The sequence below is a fragment of the Mycteria americana genome, chromosome 3, assembly GCF_035582795.1.
Source record: "Mycteria americana isolate JAX WOST 10 ecotype Jacksonville Zoo and Gardens chromosome 3, USCA_MyAme_1.0, whole genome shotgun sequence".
NCBI lineage: Eukaryota > Metazoa > Chordata > Aves > Ciconiiformes > Ciconiidae > Mycteria > Mycteria americana.
In genome coordinates, this window is record NC_134367.1 from 122,493,612 (window position 1) to 122,506,668 (window position 13,057).

Sequence of the window (13,057 nt, forward strand, 5' to 3'; positions counted from 1 at the left end):
CTGTGATCTCTGCTGATATGGCAGGGCGGATTAGGCAGAAAAGTCCCTGTGCCATCTCCTTCACCAGGCAGTGGCGGTGTCACCGCGTGACCAGAGACGCGGTTCAGACAGTGTGGCAATCCTGCTCAAGTGCCGATGGAGAGCTTGACCTGAAATCCTTTGAGGGAAAGAGGCATGTGCGGGCAAAAGCTGAGTATCGAATCGGCCCAAAGCGAGAAGCTTTGGCACACAGAAGAGGACTGCAGGAATGGGCCTGAGGCTGTTGAAGTGTACTGTGATGGTTGCCTTTCACCTTGGTGTGTGCTCAGCCTGCCCTGGCCAGGATGACACCCTACGGCCAAGCGGGTCTGCTGCTGCCAGCTGAGACAGTCTGCGGGATTCGCAATGGTTACGTGAGTGAACAAACCAACAACTATAAATGTGGCCTGGTGCTTAAAAAAAAGAAATGCTTCCCTACCCTGCCATTGCCTAGAAAGCTTCAGTGGCCAAAATACGTGCAAAGCTCAGAGCTCCTGAGCAGCATTGCTCTGCTGGGATCTCCTGATGACGACGGTGTGGCCAAGAGCCAGGAGAACTCTCAGGCGGGCACTCCATGTGGTGGCTGTGTGAAGGCAGAAAGCCATTAGTGGTGTAGAGCCTAAGACTGTGCCTTTGAGGGCGAGCAGAGGGACTTCTTTTAATGGCAATGGTGAACCGGTTTGACATGGATTAACTGAACTTTGGGAGCAGAGGGCTGCTATTGTTTAAAAGTAAACCAATTTTTTTTTAATTCTGTGAATATGGTTTTCTGTTGCCTTCTGTAGAGACATTACCTGCCAATTCCTGGCTTCCAGGCTTAAAACTATTCTCTCACTTAAGACTGGGAGATTCCAGTCCAGTTGCCTTCAGTTCTGCAAGGATTTCTGCCAGAGAAACTATGGAGATATGGTAGTGGTTTTGGGCATAAGAGGAAATATAGTAAATAGAGGAAATATATTTAGTGATAACCATAGTACGGGTTTCTTCTCTATTTTACCAAAAAGGAAAAAGCATAGCAATGAGATCTTGGTTTTAGGATAGCGTTGTGGGATTAAGATTGAAGGAGGGATAACTGGTGCTTGTCTCAGCTATGTGGTGAAGTTGAAGTCAACACCTACCTAATGCACCAGTTTATGGGGAGGAGGAGGTTGTTAGTATGCTAAGTGGTGGGTTCAGAGATCCAGCACTGACTGTCCTCACACAGAGGCACTTGGTTAGATGCGCGCTCTGCCTGAGTCACTGGGTGCTTTCGGTGTGCATTACCTCTTTTCGTAGCATGGAGTTACACGATTCTTTGGCAGTGTGTCTTTGGAGAGAGCTCTTCACCGTCGCACGAGCCGGGGATAGAGCTAGTGAGGATATACCTCTATGCTCAGTGGAAGGGAAATGGTTGGGTCTTGGAAGTCATCGGTTCTGCATTTCTTGTTTTGTTTTTCATGAACTCATCTGCTCTCTAGCGTATTCATTTGTAATATCCTCATCCTCCAGAAAGGTAAATAAAATAAGTCAAGAGGATTGTTTTGAGCAGTGAAGTTTTCTACTTGTAATGTGAGACATCCCAAAAAGCGTAACTCAAATGAGGAATTGCTGGGCACTACTCTCTATTGCATCTAGCTGTTGTTGGGTGCAGGAGAGGTCAGGGCTGTCTCAGAGCTGGCTACGAAGCCTGTATTCTTTCTGACTCTGTCCCAACTGCGTCTGCAAGCACTAGTCCCCGTCTTCCACCCACCCATTAGCCGAGTGCTTTGTGCTCTGTCTTTCCCTAAACCATCTGTATGTCCTTGTCCTCCAGCTATAGTGTGTAAGGCAGAAGCGGTGGCAAGTGTGTTGGTTCTGCCACTTTATTTTTCCAGTCTGGGTGCCCTGGCTTTTCTTTCCTGAACCTGCTGCAGGAGATGTCCCAAGAGGACCAAAAGTCCTTCCCTCCTCTGTTACTCTAAGCTGGCTGCTTCTGAGCTGTACCACATGCCATAGAGGAGAGAGGCAGGTCGTAGAGGACCTTCCAGTCCTTCTGGTGCGGGTCCTGTTAGCAAATGGGAGAGGATTGCTAGAAAGCCATGGAAACTCTATGACTATTCAGTGGTCCATGCTACTGCTGAAATTTGGGAGACAGTAATTCATCTGCCTCAAGGGAACTGGGCTTCACGACTTTGCTCTGTTGAACATAGTTTTTGGGGAGCACGCGTAACCCGCAGAGCCTGGGAGGCAGTGTGGGTCTCCTGCGGAGCAGGATCCCTTCACGGGCAGTGAAGGGCTGCACTGATTTCTACCTGGGGTCGGCACAGCACCGTTCCCCTCCGCCTTGCTTGGGTATCATCCTGCAAGTGATTTTGAGAAGAAATAATACGTGTTCTTGCTCCAACGTGATATAAAAATGTCTTTATATTAGAAAGTCTATATTTTATTGAGGTTTGCTTCGTATTAGTGTCATAGAAGACCTTGATTTCAATATAACAATATGAAAGTGCACGTGTAATTTCTCTTCTGATCACATTAATGCTAAACCACTGTACATGGTAGTAATGTTAAACTAATGTGACAGAATAATACAAGTATAAAGTGATGTAAAACCATTAATATTATAGAAAGTTATTCATTTTATGCAAAGGATTCTAAGGAGTAATTTGAATAAAATTCCTTGTCTCTCTGATCTAGTTGAGCTACTTTGATCAAAAGATGATAAGTCTGATCAACAAACTTAATATTAGCTAATTTCCATACAATGACTTCTTTTCTTACTACCGCTCATGGCAATAGCTCAAACTGAGTTCGCTGCTGTCAGGACCTCCGCTTTCTGCAGCATCCAATCTTGAAGTACGGAGAGGAGAGATGTGAGATCAGGGGTGAAGCAATTTATTGAGTTTGGTAACCTGGTCCATTTTGGCATGCACATTTTCTCTAGTCAAGTTTAAAGGGCATGTAAAACTTTAGCGAATCAGGCCATAAATGTTTAACGGTATGAGTTGCTCCTCAAATACAATAACGGAGCAAGTTGCAACCACTAGCAAAAATGACTGTGTACTGATTGTAAAAGTAACCTTCTTTCACAGCAAATTTCAGTTTCGCTCAGAGAGCTGCATAGCATTTATTTTAACTCCCTGCAAACTTTAGGTCTCTGATTAAACAAAGTAGGAGCTGGATGATATCAAGATGTGCGTTTCCCCCATTTAATCAGATCACTGAAGACAGCCAACAAGAATATATAGTATGTGAAAAGCCAGATTTCCAGTGAAATGAAATGAAAAGTTATAAGGCTGTGGTTTTCGGAATGGCCTTTCTTTTGTGGCTTTTGGTTTAGTGTATTATTTGTCAGATTTTTATACGAACATTATTGCTTTAAGAAAAAAATTGAAACCCTGAGAAATTACTCTCAGTCTAACGAGTTCTTTTCCACTGACTACAGACATCATTAGGGGATGGCTATAGCCCGAGGCTGTGCATGAACTTTTTCTTCTAACTGTACACTTTATGTATAATTTAGCTTTCTTGCCTAAATTATTCAAGCAAATAGTGAGTGAAAATAATGGAGTTCACTGAAACCTTCCACAGTATTAAAATAAAACAGTTTTTTGCGTTGATTTGAATTTTTAAGCTTTTTAATCATGGATTTCAAATGGAATACGCGTGTCTTCAGCTCTTCTCTGCTTGTCCCCCTGTGCCTTTTTTCAGTAAAAGAAAAGAAGAAAGGAAATGAACTTCAGCAAATATCCCATTAATTAATTAATGTTACTTATGACTACTTGCGATAGAAGTAATGGTAGTTAAGCAAAACCTATAGACATGGAAAATACATTCAGCAAGTATTGAACTACAGGCTGGGTTATCTCTTTCACCCCAAATAAGGCCAGTAGCATAGCATGTTTAAATACTGTTGAGTTGCTTTAAGCTCAAAAATACTGATAGGGAACTCTATGCAATAAAGGTAAACTCTAAAAACTAACACAAAGGCTATAATTTTTTCAGATAATATTTTTCTTGTTTAATATTAATCTTCAAAAAATTCTTGCTTTGAAACCTAGGGGCCTGATCCCATGCTACGAAATTGGTACGGCTCAGGAAACCCTGCAGATTTCTCCCAGGTGAAGAATCAGCACTTAACTGTTTACTGTTGTAGCCGGTCCTCTGCAATCATGTGCTGCAAATTCACTTTATAGGTTATTGCTGATGCCGTTACTAATGTGATAAGTACTATATCTAAGTTGGGGTAGATTCAGGAAGTATATGCTGTCATGACAAAATGTCCTTTGGAAATTAAGGAATCTTAGTAATATCTGCAAGCAGACCGCTACAGTTCCCTAGCTCAGGTCCATTGTGCTTTCACTGAATGGCTGTTAGAAGTAGCAGAATGCTGATTTTACATATGTGATGGGAAAGGAGCCATATCTAGGCACCTGCTATGGCTCAAGATGGGATTCAGATCTGCAATCCCATTGCAGACCAGCCAGCAGTAAAGGATCTCTCCATGGGATTCAGACCAGGCTCTCTTTTTGAGAAGCATGACACGAGGCAGAGATACATATAGCTTTACCTGATTTCAACCTCACGTATACATTAATATCTGTAGTTTGTCAGTAGGCTTTGGATTAATCCAAGGAAGTCAAATATGTCTGACATATCTCAATGCCTGGTGTAGCTAGTGTCACCCAGCTCTCTTCTTATGTGGTGTGGCAGCTCCTTGATCCACAGCGCTTATTTACTCAGGCTGCAGAAGTACTGGGTGGTATGGTTCAGGAGCTTCCTCCCAGTCTGAGTTTGTACCCAGGGTGTCCTTCCAAACCTGGAAACCAGGTTGGATTTAGGAAAAAAAAAAAAAAAAAGTACATTTGGTAAGATTTTATTATTTTTGAGCTTGACAAAGAAAGAAATACCACCGGAGTGGCCATCTTCGGTGCTTAGTCAAAGCCCTTCACAAAAATCTCAAAGCAAACTGACGGGCAAGAATAAAGAAAGTTTGATGAACTTTCTTCTGAAATATTGAAATGGCATTATGTGATATGGGTCAAAAAAAAAAAAGTTTGTTCTTTGATTTCAGTTCTGATACACTGCCTCCTGCTCCTTGAGTTTTCAGACTCAAGAAATTAGATACGTGCAAATTAGTTGCTGTTTAATTTGAACGCCCAGTGGATGTGGATCATTACAAGCCATCACGCTAGATTATCGTCACACCAGAGCTGTGTGTGTACGACGATACAATGCCCGTCTCAGTACAGCCGTAGTCCTCAGATCGGCGTGTTGCAACTCTCCTGCACTTTAATGCAAGTTGCTGGCACAGCACAGGTAGCAGCAGGCAAACACATCTGGAAAGAAATAATGGGTTTGTTCTTCTTTCAACTTTGAAAAGATGTTAAGTCTGGATTCTTTATTGCTGAATCTTTTTCTTTAATGACTTAATGTTTCTTTAAAAGGGGCAATTGTTTTCTGATAAGAGCAGACTTCTTTTAACGTTTTGGGTTTATTTAAAAGCTGCTGTCTTGGTTGTAAGGATATTTTGTTTCACTGTTAGGCTCATTGTACATCTCTCAACTGCTTGCAGTCACTTGTGCATGCATATGCATCAGGGGCAGTTGCATAAATTAATTAAGCCAAATACTTAAAATTTAATTCCGTACAATTCATAGTATGTACAATCTGTGGTTTTGTTGAAGAACTTTATGAAGCGAAGCATGGTGATTTTGGCAATGATGGCTATTGACTGTAAACTTAGAAAAGGAGCAGTAGAGCTATACAACCTGGAGGATCCTCTCTCTTGTTTGCATTTTGGTCTTACAAATATGCAGTGTTTGGTGTTGCACAAGAAACTGATATTCACTTATTATCATGCACAGTGCATCAGTCTTTTCCCCTCTAGTTAACACAAGAGATGATATGCAATCTTGATGTAGTGATTCAGTGGAAAGTACCTTTTTACTCGTCTACATTTATTTGGTTGCTCTTGAGCCTTAAGTACTGGGGGAAAAAATTTTCAGCTAAAGCAAGGAAGAATTACAGAATTGGGAGGGATAACATTCAAGTGAAAGCATATGAAGCTGAGCTGCTCAGTTAATTACCCAGTAAGGTCTAGACTGTGAAATCCTTTGACAGTACGACATCCTTTTCCCACTAAATTCATGTTCGCCAAAGCCTAGCTCAACATCACATGAGAAAATTCTCCTTCCAGGGATGTTGGACATACCGTACATCCACAAGATCAGCACAGAACTACTCAATTCCCTGTTTGTGTCAGGAGATTAAAATGCTTGGTGAAGCCAAAATGATTTCTCATTACATCTTGCAGAATAGTTGTTTCCTTTGCTTTTTCTCCTTGTGGACAACAATTTTCCTTTCTTTTTTTTTAAATTTGTTTGACTAGCAATACGTTTCAGGTTGTTTTGGTGTTTTGTGGTAATCTGTCATTTGGCTGTCTTCATGAGGTTATCTGTCAGCTATAAATCCAAGTGCCTTGAACATTCCTGAGTCATGCTTGCTGTCACACGGCAGACAAATCTGTGTCTTTCTCATCTGTATTTTTTTGAAACACAATTTCAACCCTTTTTAGTTGACTGGTAGGTTTTGTGAAGTTTATGCCCATAGAAAAGACCTCTGGCCCTTTATAGGCTGCGGTATTGCTTGCTGTTTCATTAGTCAGCTTGCCTAAAACTTAATCTAGTCTGCTACCTATCACAGCTTTCCCATGGATATTCTGTCTGTGTGTGTTTTTAGGGGCATTTCCAGGCTTTAGGCAGAACGTTTCAGCAGCAGCACAAAAAGCAGCTCTGCCTAGGCATCCTGTGGACATGATGAAGTACACTTACCAGTGCATCCAGCAAATGGAGTTTTTATGTCGCACTCAGCCCTTGTCACTTCTGCCCAGGGATGGATTAATGGCAGAGCTGATGGGGCCATGACCCCGTCCCCCCAAACACTATGGGACCCTGGCTTCTCCTGGCTTCACAGAAACCTCCAGTGTGGCTCACAGCCAAAGGGCGCATGAAGATGCATTACTTGGGGAGAGCTCAAGGAGTTCCCGGTGGGTCATGGAGGGGGCTCATTAAGCACACCGTCATCAGAGATGATGCAGCCGCTCCCATGCCTGGCCCCTGCCACGTCTCCTAGCCCATGTCTTAAGGAAGCCTTGTCCCTTCTCATAAACATTTGGGAGCTTTTACCGCTTTATGGAGCAAGGTACCTAATAGGAGAAAAATCTCAGTTTTACTCCTGCCTTTTTGCATCAGACCAAGGGCAATCCATTTGGAAATACTAACAGGTCCATCAGTTACTCTGATGTTCAGAGTTTATTTTTGCTGCAGGTTCCCTGGCCTTGCGATGGCCCCACACAGATTCTTGCCCTGCTCTTCCTGGCTTCTCCATCCAATTCAAGCCGGCTTGCTGCAGAGCTCTCCACTTCACTTCATCTTCTTGCCTCTCTAACTCATATTCACCCAAAACTTACCTCTTCCACCTTTTTTTTTTTCCTCTTAGCACTCCTTCAGTTTGGCCTGGGCCAGTTAGGATGTCTTGAATTGCTTGCTTGTCCTAATGGTCCAGTTGAATTTCTCTGTATTACCAAACAGACTTAACTGATTTGCTTTTAAACATTGAAGGCTAATTAGCGACATTTCTATTGCTCTGAAAACACTTAGAAATTTCATTCCAAACTGGCTGGGAAAAAAACAAAATCGGGGCTAGATATTTTTCATAAAATTGCCAGAAAATGAAGGATTGGCTGCTGCTTACAGCACTTGCCTCAGACTTGTTGAAGGGAACTGAATACACATAAACGACCTCACCCATAAACATGTCTCTTCCTTTCTTCATGAATGTTTAATTATAGGTGACAAAGGGACAATCCCAGCAGAAGAAATTTATGGCAACCCTGCCTAAAGCTTGGTGGGTTAAGATATTTTTGCAAGGATGTGGAAGACATTGGGATCAAAATCCTGCCCTAGCAGAGTCATGGCATGGTTTGAATGTGTGGTTTGGTCCTGGATGAGTGGCTTAAATCCCCAGGCTGTTTCATTTTGAGAAAGCCAACATTGATTCCTTCTGTGGAGATGTCCTGCTTCTTTAATAAATAAATAAAATAAAATAAAATAAAATAAAATAAAATTTAAAAAATTCCCCAGCTGTATGTGAATGCTCTGTGCTGTTATTGAGAGGTGTCTTGCAGGAGGTAGGCAAGGAAGGTCTCTGAGACCTCAGTGAGCTCTTCAAACCAGTGCTCTTCAACTGTGGGTTTGGAGACTATAGGAAACCTGCTATGCCCCATGAAACCATTGTAAACATATTTTTAAAAGCCGTGCATGTGCGTTTGTGCACATCCAAATTGCAAAGAAATGGCAAATGGAAAAAAAAAAACTGAGAGGAAGAAAATTTGTCTTTACTTTTACTTGGTTTTATATGAAAGGTTACTTGGACCTTGGATCACAGAAAGGTTAAGCATCATCACTCTACTCACTGAACTAGAGAATAAAACGGCAGCAGTGCTGTGAAAAATCCAACCCTCTAGGTTGTTTGCTTTTTCTTAACAAGTGTCTATAACAAAATGTTTTGTTTCAGGTCTAATGGAACATTTCATTTTCAAGCTATATAAATTTGTGTGTGTTTGGTTTTGCAAGAAATAAACACTTAAATCTAGGTCAGGATGATAGAGATTTTTTTCCCTTCCTTTCCCCCCAGATTTTCATTTTTCAGGAGTATACTGTTGAGTCTCTCATTCTCTTAAAACTTTGCCCTCAAACCTTCTTTGCCCTTAAACTTCTGCTTACTTCTCCTTGTAAAGCACTTTGTGATATTACTTTTGAAAGCTCCAATATCAAAATATGTTTTATTGTTATGCATTTACTTCAGGATAGCGTGTTCCATGTTCTGCCAGTCCTTATGCTCCTCTGCAGGTGCCTGTAAGTACTCAGGAAATGTAAAAACTCAAACCAGTCTGTTCAATTTGGCATTGCAAAAAAAAAAGTTGTAGCTTTGTTACATTTCAGTTGTATAATTTATTTTATTGTGCAGAATTCTGAGAAGGATAAAGTGGCAGGTGGATGAAGGAGACAGGAAAAAGAGAGGGAGTGTGGCCTTGTTTGGACCCACTGCTCAAAGATGAATACAGAAATGAAGGTTCATGGCCCAAAATATTTTCAGGTGCTTTTAAAAAGGAGGTTAACCTACTTCTTTCAAGTTTTAAAATATAAGATCAGTTTAACGGATGCCATGGGCCTGAGGGAGTGGGAAGCTATGTCTTCTCATGCAGGCTCTGCGTGGTGTAAGTAGACACTACATGAATGTCCAGAACCTGCTTGCTTTCTAAGTTTGGTCAACCTAAATTTGAGGGGGGGGTTTAGGACAGTGAAAGCAGCTCCTTTGGGAAGCCCACACAATTCTTGCCCCATTGCTGTAACCACCCGGAGCCACTGATTAGCATCAGCCGTAAGAGCACTACAGATGTCTGGGACACATCTCAGGCTTTGTCCAAACAGGTCAACATGTAGCTGACAAGCAGTATCAATACCTGCCTAATCAATGAGAAGAGAGGGGGGAAAAAAACAACCCCCAAACCAAACAACACCTTAAGCCACCCTACCAGGGCACGGTGCACACCTTCATGTCTTGAAAGCTGTTTAGAGGCTAATAGCACTTATGATCAGCTGCTGGCGATGCTCTTCAAGGTCTGACCTCCCAGAATAGTATCTTGGGACAGGACGGTGGGAGAAGGGGGGAAATCCTACAGACGCCTCTGCCACACTGGTGGCACCCTCTTATCTTCAACCTGATGTTCTCTAAGACCATTTTTCTCCCTTTAAGTGGTATTTCAGAGTAGTGGCGTTCCTCAGTAGCCATCTTTTTTTTTTCCAAGTGAGATACACAACAGATGGTTACACTGGTAAGATATGTGGGTTTTTCTCACAAGAGGAAAAAAAATTGGCCAACCTTGCAACTCTGTTTTGCATTAACCAAAGAGGTGTAAAATGCTGCCAAATTTGAGCGCATTTTTATTTATTTCTGGCTTGGCTTTGTACGATTGCAAATGACTAGGCAAGGCGCAGAGAGTGAAAAGTCAGGTCCGGATTCACTAGGGAAAGGGGAACTGGCTGAAACGTTGCTTGGATTGAAATTCTCTCTGGAGGGGAAGAATGTTCCTCCTCTCTTCCTCTTGCTGCTCTCTTTCTCCTTCTGCACATTTCTTTCTGGTGGAGAGCTCTTTACAGGTACTTTTACAATCTGACTTCCGAACCACTTCTTCATCCAGCCATTATTTCTCCATCCCATCCAGGGAACTAGCTACCTGCTGCTTTTTTGGCTGATATAGATTATTTGGCAGGGATACTGCTAGCCCCTTCCTTCTTCCCCTGTCAGAAATCTCGTGTTTTGTGCTGCTTGCTACTTTTATTGACTCCGGTTTGTGTTGCCGCAAAGGCTCGTACCTTGGGCATCGTGACCCCAGTGCGTCAGGTACGGTCTGAAACAACAACAAAAGATGATTCCTGCCCCGAATGGCTTCCATTCAGCCAGCCTGTTTCCCAACGTGTATTAGCAGAGGCAAAAACAGGACAAAAGAATACTCCGCTGCAGGAGCCTTGAGGTTTTCACATGTTGACATTTTTCGGGCTGGCAGCCTGTCCCACTTCACTATGTGACTCTTCAAGAGGTGGCATTTCAATACTGCGTGTCCCAGAAGGATGGGGAAGGCGGGCAGCAGAGCTGATGACCCACCCTGGGTTGAGTCCTCAGCCAGGAGAACCTCTGGAGACGCAGGCACAGCTATTGCCGATTATTTCTTTTATGCTTTCCCTCCTGCTTTGTCATTATGCTTCAGCTTTGAAACCAAGCTTTGTTTCAGCCTGGTAGCCCGTGGCAGTGGACTGGAGAGAGGAGACTTTTATTGAGCTACTGAAGGCATTGTGTGCACGGGAAGAAAATGTGTGAAGAATTGAAATGATATGGTTGTACTGGGAGTTTGTTGTGGTGGTAACACTGGCTCACATCTTCTGGTAGCTAATGGAGCATGGTGGGATGATCTGAAGATGAAATGAGTCTGATATGCTGGGACATGACATTTAAAAAGAATGGTGAAATTATATTTCTTATTTTCCTTTGTGCAGAGGGAACGCATCTTGGCTCTCAGTACAAAGTGTGTGATTGTAGGGTACTTCCAGTCTGGATCTTGCCTTCAAAATAGAAGCCACGCTGTCCGCACCTCCCTCTTTCCCTTTTGTTTTACGGCTGCAGACTGGGGACAAAACACATGGTAGAGTCCGAGGGCCGGATCCTGAGCTCGCCCGGGCCAGTGCTCGTGGGCAGCACTGCCAGGTGCCTCCTCATTTGCAAGCCGCCGTAGGGCTGCTGCCTTTGCCGTTCACGGAGGCGAATGGCAGCAGGGTGTAGAAAAGCAACAAGGGGTATTTCAGAGGTGTTACTTCCAGCAAGGGGAAAAATTGATTCAACTAAGCTCCGGTGATACTGGTGTTCAAGAGAAATTGTTTTATTGAGGAAAGTGGTGCAGGACAGGTGAAAGTTGGAGTCTGTATGAGTGCAGAAATATCTATGTTTTCAACATATCTGTAATCCTAGCAAGGGCAAAGGGGACCATTTATCCCGTTGAAGTGATTGCAAGCAGGTTGGTATGTGGTTTTTTGCTAGCCAAGCTAGTAGGTTAAAGTTGTTTAAATGTCATCAGCCAAAAAAGCTGCACGATATTCTTTTTTTTTTCTGCTCCCTAATTGACTGTCAGGTAAGTGCTTCTAATGTGAATGCACGCGAGCTGAAATGGAACATGACTAATACCACAGGTGACACCTTAAAACTCCTGCTTCATGAAGATGCATGCCAGGGAAACCACATCACAGGTAAATGTGCGCTGGTAGGAAGCACAAAAGGAGTGTTAGCGTTGCTGGGACAAAGTGATAAAAAGAAAAATAACATGAGAGTGGATATTCCTAGAAATGTCTTTTTCAGTAGTCATTCATTCCTAATAATCACTGTGATTTTTATGAGAGTCATTCTGAGCCCTAACTCCTTCAATTGAACACGGAAGTAATTACGTGTGTAGATATCCTTAATTTGCCTTCGTGTAAATTAAAGCTGGATGCCAGCTTAACTTATGCGCTGTCTTTCCCTAAATGCTTTTATAGATTTTTTTTTTCTTTTTTTTTTTTTTTAAGATCAGAAAAAAGAGCATCCACCAAATATGATAAGAAAGAGAATGTCTCTGGTTTTGGCTGATTGCACTTTTTTGTGTATAATGAAGAGCTTGCTACTTGTGAGCAGGGAGAGGATTTAATGAATCACAAAAGTACATAATTTATTGTAGAATGTATTCCACACATATTTCAGAGCAAATTCCATGGAAAATGTATGTGAGTTGTATTTCTATGAATCAGACTCTCGGAATATTTCCTTAGAAACAGCTTGTCCTACATTTTTATAAAGGAGCTGCAGCATTTATAGTACACCATTGAATTAACATTTTGTGGTTAAAAATGCAGCCCGAGAAATTAAAATGATATTTGAAACATAAATCCTGCGTGCTAACAACTATCGTTATAAAAGCCAGCCAGAATCAACAGACATAGCTTGTTTTCTGCAAGGCTCTTTCTGGAGACCAGTTCTCAAAAAACATCTGTGCAAATGCGGGGCGGGGGGGGGGAAAGCCCCAACAGGAATAGAAGCCATCGGTGGTTAGGTGTGTTATAAATACATTATTACTTCATTGTAATGGCATACAGGCTTTGGCGAGACTGGGGGTGACCTCACTGGCTGTCAGCCCTCGAGTTACTCCCGGGGAAGGAGCGCGCAGGATGGGATGCCCACCCGGCACCGCTTCGGTAGGGAGCAAGCAAACCCGGATAACGTAGAGGGACTCCATAATGTCCGTACAAGTAGGAGCTGTTGGGTTGGATTCATATCGGACCTGGCAACGAGGGGTTTGGAGAGCTTTTGTTAGCCTGGTTCCAAACTGAATGTGCAGAAATCTTTCAATTACTTACTGAGAGGGTCTCACCGATGTCTCTTCCACCTCAATCACCTTGACTAAGTGTTTTTATGAGTCCGTCTTTGCAAAACAAAA